This window comes from Sinohyriopsis cumingii, chromosome 6 (genome assembly GCF_028554795.1).
Source record: "Sinohyriopsis cumingii isolate HCF-2022 chromosome 6, ASM2855479v2, whole genome shotgun sequence".
Taxonomy (NCBI): Eukaryota; Metazoa; Mollusca; class Bivalvia; order Unionida; family Unionidae; genus Sinohyriopsis; species Sinohyriopsis cumingii.
Window position 1 is genome coordinate 66010210 of NC_142966.1, and position 12967 is coordinate 66023176.

The 12967-nt window shown below is 32.0% G+C and overlaps 1 long non-coding RNA gene across 1 annotated transcript in view; it reads right to left on the reverse strand.

Annotated features, from left to right (window-relative positions):
• Positions 1-12967, reverse strand: part of LOC149797115 (uncharacterized) — a 43121-nt gene that overhangs the window by 10042 nt on the left and 20112 nt on the right. Inside the window, exon 2 of the long non-coding RNA XR_016421497.1 lies at positions 1107-1132. This is a non-coding gene — a long non-coding RNA (uncharacterized LOC149797115). The remainder of the gene's footprint in view (positions 1-1106; positions 1133-12967) is intronic.

The window sequence follows — 12967 nt, forward strand, 5'->3', positions numbered from 1 at the left end:
AACACCATGTTTGTCTCAATTTGTTTGTAGACTTATGGAAATTCCCTAAGCACTGCCTGGTGTACCAGTTATTTACTACATTTATATTATAATTTTAGAAACAGACCTTCTAGTATAACTAAGATTGCATCTTGTAAACATTTGGAAATTTCAGTATGAAATTTTTCATTAAGTGTTAGTTTTCTTTGAAAAATGCTGCTTGTGATCTGAGGTCAGGTGGAAGACTATATAATCTTGTTACTGTAACAATTATTTATTTGTACCTTAAGATCTGAGCAGAATCGGTTGCGTTATTGTTTTGTCCAGCATTTCATAGGCAAAGAGATTTGATAATAATATTTAATGCAAAATTGAACATCCTTTACACACATAATCTTTGGTTTGTATTCAATTTTTGGACTTAAATCACTTGCATATAAAAGGTTGTCTTTCAAAATGTTCCAGAACGGTTATATGCGCTATTTTCATCGACACACAAGAAAACAGTTAAAACTAGATGCTGCAAAGGAAAACCACATGGAATTGATAATACCGTACTTCAGTAATCAGTATACATTACTTGAGACTACTTGCAAAATGTGCCCTGAGCCACCCAGGGGTAGCCTCAATTTGCACCGCGATAACGCCCCGCACATGCGTGCATTTTTGCACTGCTGAACTTAAAAACTTGTATGTGAATTATACAACTTAAGTCCCTGAAACGAATTCTTGTGGTCACGAAATAGAATATATTTTAAAAACACAATCAAGTCATTGATTGCCTAGATTTCTATGCTCAAACTCAATAATGTTTTTAACATTCTATTAACGCACACTCTCTATTGAAATGTTCTCCTATGCACTCTTTTGTCCAATGGGCATAGTACGAGAACCAAAGACTATATCACTGTACCACATCCAACAATAATGTAAGAGGGCAGTTCGAAGGCAACAGCATGAAGCAACAGTCCCCACTAGAACACGCATAACAAACTTACCTATGCAAAAATACCTGAATTATGTGAAACAAATTTAGAAGCTGAAAATGCAACACTCACGCTCCTCCACCCATCAAACCAACGGAGACCAGAAATGAGGTGATGAAATACAAGAATAATAATACTTACGTGGCTCGACCGTTGCCATTTTCACCCTGCAATTTAAAGAGTGCACCATAAGTAGTTTAACAAACATGCATCAGTTGATACCTGTATTTCGTGTCATTAGATAAATTCTAAGATAATCGTTGGCAAATTGCCATGATTTCTAATTTTCTGCCAATAGAAGTACCAAGCATTTAAATGTAACGAAATGAACTCAGTGGCGTAAAGTGAGAATAATATATTAATAATGAAAGAATCAGACTGTGAGGGAAATGGTCGCAACAACGGTAGGTGAACGAATGACAAATAAAAATTCATAACTTAATTTATCATATCATCTGTGACATTGAACCCGAGGTTGAAGCATTTATATTTGTCATTCGTCTGTTGCGGATAACCCATTAAGGTGTATTATGCTTGGAACTCTTCCTTCAAGTGTCCGATATGTATATATGATATATGCTCATTATTCTTTCTCCAAAATGCACAGTTGTTGATATCCGATAGAGAATAAAGTATGAAAATCATACGCTTCCTACAGTATATTCATATTAACAAGCTTTTACATTGACTATAATATGAAAGACTTATCACATTTGTAGGCAAAGCTTACATGTGATTAAAATATTCCTACAGTCATCTTCAGAGAACGTATGTATCTATTATGCATGTGTGTGTGTAGGTAGGTTGGTAAGTAGGTAGGTAGGTAGGTATGTGCGTGTAGTTCTGTATGCAAGTACTTAATACTATCTTGCAAAACTAGCATAAATGTTTCTTTCTCAAATTTATTTGTTGATATATTGTTTGTGCTTGTTTTGAAATTTCGTATCATTTTATAGTAGTAGGACAGGTGTTGTTTTATAGCTGAAACAACGTACTGATTTTAAGCTCAAAATTCACGTGTGTATTTGGACGATTACACAACCAATGCTGATGTCTCCACACAAGCTGGCTTCTTTGGCCAATATAAAGTTGCTTATTTCCGAATCTATTAGCTTTAAGCCCAATACACTGAATCTTATTTCCGAAAAAATATATTGATTTTGTCTCCTCCGGTGCACGTCTAACCGGCAATACAAACACCAGTGTCAATAGACACGCTCAAAAGTACGGATCCGTTTTATATGATATGCATATGCTCGTGACTTAAAACTTTATGAGGTTAATTTTTACTCATTTTACGGACTTATGTAGATCAAAACAAAAATATAATTGCATCGTTAATTAAACAGTTCAACATTTGATCAATTAATGGGTCATATTCAAAATCAAAAACATTAGTACTGAAATAGTTTTGTTAAAAAACAAAAACAAAGTCAATCTTCTTCTTTTCTTAACTTAAGCATTGGACATAAAGGTTCATATTTCTCTCAAATTTGTATCATAATTTGCTGTGATATCTAAATCTGAGGCCGCTTATGAGAATTGTTCTCAAACTCTGCCATACACACCATACACATCTATATATACCGAAGTTCAGAATTTCATTTAATGACATGGATTGATTGGAAACTCAGGGAAATGTGTTCAGTAATGACTAGTCATAAATGTTTTAACTTATCTATTTTCGCTCCTGTGTGACCGCTGACAGTTACAGCCGAGAAGCTTAGTCACCGTTTGTAAAGGAAAATTGGTTTTAAATTGGGCTCCCGCAATAAGTGCACAATAAAAACTATAAATTTAGATTGATGCGTTTGACTAATGGCAACGTTTGCCGAAATGATGTGAATGGAGTATAATGGTGAAAAAGTAGACAGTTGACACCCTATGCTGTGTGAATAATGTGGATATATTGTGAACGTATCCAGAGACAGACACTAGAAGCACATTTGTAACATAATAAGGTAGAAATTAAATATATGTAATACTTAAACGCTGATTTAAATTATTTTTGTTAATTATGAGAGGGATAGATTACTCTAGAATCAACTAATATTAATGATAATAATCAGTAAAACGACCGTATTTAATTGAATTATTCGATCGACCAATTAATTAACACATTCGTTTTGCACTCTTTAAGTTTTCTTTTTTATTCCGTTTGTTTAAATGTTTGCTTTTTTTAGTTTTTTTAAAGAGATTGTATGTGAATGCTGAACAAATATATTGATCAAAAGTTTTAGAACTAAATAAGGATAACAAAAGTAAATTGCAGCGTGTAATCCCTAGAGAAGCAAAACATAAATATGATTATTGTATAATTAGCAACCGAATGTTGGCACTTTAAGTGAGGCATGTGATGCTTTGTGCACATACCGTTGTTTTTACAATGCTCTCTGCTTTGATATGTTGATCATTTACTAAGAGTACAATGTTCAGTGTCGACAGATAATCGATTGTGATATATCAACCTGACGTTAGTCTCTCCCTCATCGCTCCCATTTGGGTACCTTTGTATATGTAAAATGTGATTTAGCCACGTAAACAAATCTAATGTTACCAACAAAGAAAATCTTGCCTATCAGTATAACATTCTCTTTTCTTTGCACAACATGGCCCATCTATTCCCCACACCTCTCATACAATGCTTGCAACCCTTTGTATTATTGTTTCTTTTTTCTTCAGAATTATAGGAAAACTATGCAGAAAAAGTACGTTGTGATTGTTCATTAGCGAACTACACTATAATCACCCCAAATATGCACGCAATAATCATACAAACAACAGGTAACAAACGTTATATAAGACCCACATCGAAATTCTGGTACTAATACCATTCCATCGTAATCCTATGAAAAACACACTTAAATTAATACTTTTGCAACCATTCTAAATACTCATGACATAATATATATCTCACTATAATATATTCATTACATTTTCCAATTTCCTATGGGAGAAAATCATCTGAGTGTCTAAACTTTCTTCAATCTTCATGTATCAATACTCATCCAACACGTTCAGACGTTGGTACTACTTTCACTACTGGATGTTCATTTATTTAAAAAATAAACATGATGCAGTGAGAAGAGCTAAAAAATTAATACTATGAAAGAAAATCATACAAGCTAACATAAAATTTAAATAAAATGCAGCAAACCAAACAACGCAAACAAGCACATCATCTTTTTTGATATTCATGATTTTACAGAAAGTACCAAACACTATTGGGAACGTCGTAATCAGCGTTTCTAACTTTTTTCTAATTAGATCGCAATGCAACAGCATTACATTACACACACACACACACACACACACACACATATATATATATATATATATATATATATATATATATATATATATATATATATTAATATATATATATATATAATATATATATATATATATATATATATATATATATATATATATATATATATATATATATATATATATATATATATATATATATATATATATATATATACTTGTTTTCTTTCGCTCTTTCCTTTTATTTATTGTAAGACCATAGATTCTAAACAAAATGTAAGTGTGCCCAGGAAAGGAATGAAATGGTCATCAATCCAGGGAACAAGTGGTTTTTGGTCAATGTTATGAATATGTTTACCTAAACCTAAGACACTGAAATAGTATCAGACATTAAAATAAAAGCTCAAACGAAGGTCACATTCATGACTTAATACTGTCTTACCTCCTATCGGTCTACCCGAAACCACAGGTAGTCTATTTACTTTGTATAATATATAATGATAAGGAAACCGGAAAGGTCAGTCATATTTAGAAACAACCATTTCACTGAAAAAGGAATGCTTATCACCTAAGGTTATTGGTTTAAAACTGTCTTCATACATCTTAGATACTTCTAACAGAACATCGTAAACAAACGTTCTTGAAAAAATATCCCTGTTACCATGAATGTTTGCTCCTAGCATACCAACATGGCGCAGGAGGAAGCTATCAAAACCTTCAAGGAAATAGCGACTTGTAGACATGATCGTTCCGCTCTTACTGATTGTTAAATCAAGCTTTTGACACATGTCCTTGCATTTAACAGTTCATATTCAGCAACCAATCCTTCCCATGAATAAATGGAACTGCAGCAGGAATTAAAACGGCACCTCTCTATGACAATATTTTTTTATTTTTAGACTTCAACCAAAGTTCCTTAACGTTGCACCCAACAGACCTCTGAGGTAGTGCAAATTTATTGGTGACATAGAATCAAAATGATTCGGAACTACTAACTTTGTTAATTCCCATCTATGATTAAATGTACTTCAGAGGCATCAAACAGGACCATCATCATCTTGGATACTCTGTCTAGTCCCCTGGACTGGAGCACAGACACATAGCTGTATTGAAAATCAACCGAGTCTCATGAGTATCTACTTTCACCCAGAAGACGAGGCCATAAACGAAACTAATTTCTCGACCGAAGCGCCCGAATGAACTATAATGCAAAATAAACTGCAAGCGTATCTCTTATGTGACTACTTTTCAACCCAGTTCCCTATGCTGAATAACATATCTTTCGGAAGTATTCATACCAGATCGAATCCTCCTAAAATCCGTAGGGCGTATTTCAAGAAGACAAATATCCACATTCGCAACAAGAACAATGCAAAACTTGCCATCTACTAAAACTCAACAGCGTCCCTTGAGATGCTAGCGATTGAGTACAACCGGAAGGTTAACGATAGCGGATATTGCAACCAAAAACCCATGCCATATTTTGCCTATATGAAACAAAAGTAACTTTTCCGGTCGAATCTTTTCAGTATTAGCTTATCATATGCACGACAATAATGCAACAGTATTTACCCGAGTAAAGTTTGCTTAACTCTTGACCTGAAGTATTATTATTATTACCTCTCATGCTGTGGACTGATGTGGATCGATGAGCCTTGGCTACTTAACATCTACTCGTCCGTTTTGGTGTTAAATACATAGGTTTGTTTCATATTGACTTAGTGGGTCAAAGTTTAAGACAATTGTAAGACTAATACGATTGTGATGGACCACCGACAACTAGTTCATGAACCAAACTGTCAGACCTTGTGTCAGGATAATGTGAATGGAAGGGTCATGATGCTACATGCCTGTGGTATGATGCCCTGTTGTGACCCAAGATGTCTCTGTCCGACGATGTTTGTCAATGATCTCGTTGACTGTTCCAGTCACAAATGTCGCGAATGTGGTGGTGTTTGCTGGATACAGGGCGGCAACCCATAATACTTTTCACAATGTCCTTATGGACAAGAAATCCGACGCCAGGACTGTGTTTGGTTTGTCTCGTCTGAGGTGGATCTTATGCCCTTCATTTGTTGTTATTTGACGAAACTTTGTTCAGCTTACTTCGCAGAGGCCAATAGACTTACATCTTTATCACTCCAACTCATGTGTGTGGTCTTTCAACTTTCCAATTGATCTTAGTGTTCAAACCTTCCTTGTACCGCTGATGATGTTTGCTCCCCCACTGATTTTCGTAGTGGGGACACCATTAGGATACTTGCCACCTCCGTACTGGTGTGAAGAGGAATGGGTGGTCATTGTTGACCCGCGCTGCAACCGATCCAGTCATGAAACGAATCCACACTTTTGAAGACTCTTTCCTTATGTCACCTACTATGAAGGAAGATCTTTATGAAACAGACGGCGTTCATGATCCATAGACTACAGCTCAATAATCCCCTCGAACAGTAACATAATTTCCCCTCAAGAGTATGAATTTCGATTGCAGAGAGGGTTTAAAAACTAATTACCAGTGATATCGTAGAGTAGGGTAGGGTAATCAACTACTTATTTGGTAATTGTTAATATTTGATGTATTGTGCTACTTTTGATTGATATTTAATTTTCATAGTGTATACTCATTTAATTTTTATTTTTGTATTACGTGATGTCACGTTGAACAAGCAATCGAGATTTTGTATGTAAATCATATTAAATAGCTTCCCTGAAAAGAAATCAGATCTAATCACTGAACATACATGTATAGAGAAGTAGATCTCGTAACGAGATATAGTCAAACCTGTTTGCAAAATATACTCTGAGCCCATCTGTAAGTTGTCTTCATGAAACGTAAATAGTGAATTGTTACATTTACTGTAGCTCTTATGTTTGCATAATCAGAAAATATCACTTACTTTAGTCAAACAGGATTCGTAACATTTGATCATTAACCTAATCGTTAAAAGTTCAAAAACAGAAATCTTGAAATGTTTGCAATGTGTCTTAAAATGAAATCATACGTTCATTGTCAAAAATATATCTCAGAATCACTAATGTGTTATCATCTCTAAGAAGTTATATAAACACTATCGATGACTTAACAGCATCAAAAGGTCTTGGATGAGATAGGCACATTTCGACGTAGGGAGGTCTTATCATGTAATTTGCCTAAACATCAACTTTGAGAGGTCTTATTGATTAACCTATTTATTCATTACCTACATTAGGTGGAAATCCTCATGTTAACGTATCAACAAAAGGATGGTATCCGAAATTATTTTGAAACACTCACACAAATTCGCGCTCGCGCGCGCGCACACACACACACACGCACACACACACACACACACACATACATACACACTTGAGAACAAAAAAGTAAAATAGCCACTTAAATTTATCTTTATTTCAGCCTCACTGATGTTCAATCTGCCTCTTTCACTCTTCACATGCATACGGGGTGCCCACAACATGAAAATATGCACTTATTTAAATTTCTTTTTTTTCAGTCGCATATAAAATGTCATATTTGGTCCAGTCCTGTGTTGTTTTGTTTTATAGTATATTTTGTTTTATTTTCAAACTTATATATTGTACAGGGATACATGAACATTTCTGTGCTACTCATTTTTTCATGTGTCCCTATTCTTTAGTGTGCATTATTGCTGTCTATGCATTGATATGCAGAATCAATCATCAATATTAAAAGTTATTTCACGTACCAGAACATTTCTGGATAACTCATCACTTGGAGATATGGATCAGAAAAGGTGGAAGCTATGTTTTGAGAGCAATACTATTGCACAAAGAAAAAAATGGATAACCGTAAAAAAGCAACTCTGTTTCGAACGACTGTGGTATACGTTGATTTATATAACCACTAGTTTTGTTATTGTTGATAAACAGAACGAGTCACTGGTTTGTAAATCGTAGCATGCATTGATTTGCACATGTTATAAAGACAGCTAGTGAGGTAAAACAGTAACGTACATTTTAGACAACTAACAAGGCAAAGCAGAAACGTATTGCTCCAATCCAACTTTAGTGATGGCACAATGTATTATTGTGTTAAATTAGAAATAGTGTTCAAAGACGTGATACAAATATTTAATAAGTATAACATGAAAGCAGCAACATGGATATTATAGGTTGATGGGAACTATGACAGGTTTTGTCATTTTTGTTTTCATTGGCGATTCTGGTTCACAGTTGCGAAACATCTTTTGACTGATTCAAGATCTCCTTCTATTAATCCGAGATAAGTGTACTAGTCAGAGATATTTGTATTATCATTCATAGATCCCAAATTACTAATCCTAAATCTAGGATTATTAATTAGAAATTATGTTTACTCATTCAAGAACTCGATTTAATAATGCAAGATTTCATTACACATTCAAGAGATAAGTAAGAACCTAAGATCAAAAAGCTACACGTTTAGATATAGGGAAGATGTCCAAACTTAGCAGTTTAAAGAAGTCAACTAATTTTATTCAAATTTAATACTCAGGCGTGTGGACGTTATCTAAATGAAGTGTAATGATATCTGGGCATGGAATATGACGTCATTACGAGCGGTTTATTACTTGTAATGAATCTAGGTTTTAAACAATTAAATAGAAAGAAGAGAAATTAAGAAATTTAGTAAACCCAAAAAGCTATTTATTTATCTAGGTTACAAAGTGAACATTTAAGAAACACACAATTGCTAATAAAATCAGAAATCATCTTAAATATCCAATCACTTGTAAAATGGTTTAAACTATTATGTATGAATTCCAATTTTATAAATTCAAATGGTACTTAATTATATAAAAACAGGAGACGAATTAATGCTCTGGATAATATAAATATCTTCCACTGTGTACCATGTATCTTCATCCACAGCCTCCTTAACAGCATTCAATACCCTTTGACTAATCGCATACACGCTACGTTTTAACGATTGCCATCTTCCAGTGATTCGAGATCATCTTTAAAATTTGAAACACCGCAACAGTTTAGGGTATACTATGGAAACAAATGAGTAAACTTTACCCAAGGTGACTTTAACATCAGTCGGTGATTATCAGATCAAACAATATGCTGTTTATTCAGTATCAGATTATTTCCTCTTCTCGGAAATTTGTTTAGTTATTGTATTTTACCTATCTTACGTGATATGCATATATCTGCAAGCATCCGGCATGCTGCAATTGCAACTTTATGTAATGATTTGTCCTCTAATCTGGGTTAAATTTATTGAGAGGTTCAAAGAAATACAAATATAATACCATAATAATCAGATCTTTTATAAATACCTCACATAAATGTTTCTATTCTATAATCCACACATTGTAATGATAATGTCTTTGCATTAGAAATATCACATGATGGTTGTGTTGCTAACATTCATATATACTTTCTATAAGACACAAACACAGACACACACATATATCTATCATGCACACACACACACACACAGATATATATATATATATATATATATATATATATATATATATATATATATATATATATATATATATATATATATAAGTGATATCACAAGTGAAAAACAATTTGCCAATGTTTTCAGCTACACAAAGATTTTGGCAGGATAAGAAACAACGTAGCACCCAAAAACCAAAGACTGAACACAAAAGCTAAGAGAACATCTTGGCTTTTCCTTGTTTGAATGACTGGGAAATAATCAAACGGAAATATAGAAAGAAATAATGTAAACTTTATAAACGGTCTTGAAAAGTGTAATCTACAAAATTATTATATACTACTATCAGCCCAACAAAACTGTGTAACTAAAATCAAAGAAGAGATTATCCTGTATATCATGCAGATAACCAAAGAACGCAGACCATATGTGGAGAAATGTAGAATATAAATTATATCACCGTACTAAGGTTATACGTCTAGAGCATGGTATAGCGGGATAATGAACAAGATTTTAAATAATAATAATAATAATAATAATAATAATAATAATAATAATAATAATAATATTAATAATAATAATAATAATAATAATAATAATAAATAAATAAATAAATAAATAAATAAATAAATAAATAAATAAATAATAATGTATCGGTCATGCGAAACTTTAAGACAATTTGTAAGACAATGAAAATCGTATTTATTTGATTTAAAAGGAATTTAATTGTTTAACTCTTGAAATGTTCATGTATCAAGTGCGTTATCTTGTATAACAAAACCCATTAACAAACATACATAAACAACAATCACAGCATTTTGTCTATTTATTATACTTGTCTACTTAGCCAAATATGCGCTTAAATCGTGAACCTTTGCCTTCGGAAGAGGTGTATATCATCAATTTTGTAAATATTTGTTTTTGTGGGGTATTTTTGGGTGATGATTTTGCAAAACCCTTGTGAGTAAATAACTCAGCAGTAAATATAAGCATAAAGAAAACGTATTTAAGTATCTGCATGAAGGATGTATGTAGTGCATGTTCCAGTGACAAAATATTAATGTATGTTTCAAACCGTACCGGACCCAAAGACAGATGTTAGCTCACCTCAAGGATAAGTCTGATAATAGAGATATTTCGGGACCTATTTATCACATTAATTGTGAAACACAGGATGAAAATTAGTGCCATCATGACTATATTAGGGAAAGAAAAGAACACTGACAGCGAGATTTAATAAGCATCGAAAACCCGGTTCAAGCTCGTCTGAGGAATCATTGCACATCCAAATGTGTTGAGAGTTCTGTATTGGAATAATTGAGTTTCTTGTTTCAAAGGTTGTATATTAGAAAGATTTTATTTTCATCTTTAAAGAGTTATAGATTGGAATGATTTATGTTTACCTGTGATTATATTATTGAGGAGAGTGACGTTTATGTTTATCAACAAAATTTATTAAAACGATTTACTTTTATGTTTATTAGGACTATTTATTAAAATGATTTACTGGTATGTGTGTTAAGACTATTTATTAAAATGATTTACTGGTATGTGTGTTAGGACTATTTATTAAAATGATTTACTGGTATGTGTGTTAGGACTATTTATTAAAACGATTAATTGCATGTTTATTAGGACTATTTATTTAAACGATTTACTTGCATGTTTTATAGGACTTTTTATTAAAACGATTTACTGGTATGTGTGTTAGGACTATTTATTATAATGATTTACCTTATGTTTATTAGGACTATTTATTAAAACGATTTACTTGTATGTTTTATAGGACTATTTATTAAAACGATTTACCTTATGTTTAGGACTATCTATTAAAACGATTTACCTTATGTTTATTAGGACTATTTATCAAAACGATTTACTTTATGTTATTAGAACTTTTTATTAAACCGATTTACCTTATGCTTATTAACACTATTTGTCCAAACGATTTACTCCTATGTCGAACAGGTTGTATCAGGATGACTTATTTTATATTATTGGAGCCAGTTATTAAAATGAGTTTGCTTCATGATTAAAGGTTTATGTGTTGGAATGGTTTAGTTTCATGCTTAAATTATTCTGTATTATAATGATTTGTATTTATCTGTGACGTTATTATCTAAGAGAGTGATAGACTTTCATATTTATTAGGACTATTAATTCAAACGATTTTTTCACGTTATTAAAACTATTTTGAAACGATTTACGTTTATGTCTATTAGGACAAATTATTAAAGCAATTTTTGTATTGTCAAACAGGTTTTTTTATTACAATGATGTACTTTTATGTTCATTATAATTAAATATTACGGCAAATGACTTTTATGTTTGACATGATGATTTATTCCAATGATTCTCTTTTATATTTACAGTGATCATAATTATAATGAGTCACTATTACAGTCGTTAGGTTTATCGAATAAATGTATGTATTTTATATGTAGCAGGGATATTAATTACATTAATTTACTTACAGGTTCATTAGGGCCATGTACTCAAATGATTTACTGTTATATTTAGCGGGGATAGTTATTAGAATTGCTTACTTTTATGTTTAACAAAATTATTTGTTTAAAATTATTTAGGTTTAGATGAACGGATTATTTTTTGCAATGTTCATCTCTTATGTTTGTGAGGATCCTTCATTGGAAGGATTTACCTTTTATGGTTAATATCAATAGTTATATGTATTCTAATTTTTTATTTTTTGATTTGGTTTCTTTTCCGAATCTCTGACTCTTATGCTTAGAAGAGGAACTTTATTAGAATGATTAACTCATATGTCTTATACGATCATGCCTGTCAGAAACATTTTCCTTTATGATTATCTATTTAAAACTGTTTATTGGAATTATTTACTTTTATGTTCACGATGATTACTTATCAGAAGGACTTACTTTTATGTTTAAGATGGGTAATTCATTTAGGTTTATAATGCTGATCAATCAGCATGATTTGCTTATAAGTTTCACATAAGTATAAATTAGTTTGACTAAACTTTATTTTGAAGAGAATATTTCTTACACTGATTCATAGGGATATCGACAGAATGGTTTAAATTCATGCCCATCATGTTTATTCTGTCAGAATGAATTACATTTATGTTTAACGGGATCCTCTTGTTGAATGATTTTTCAGATGCATCTGCTTTTAGGTTTAGCTTTATGATATATTAAAATGATTTTCCTTTATGTTTAATAGGATTACTAATTAAAATAATTTACATTTAGATTCAAAATGACTATATATTACAAAGAGTTTATATTACGTTCATCAGGAGTATTTATTACAATGATTAACATTTCCATTCATTAGGAAT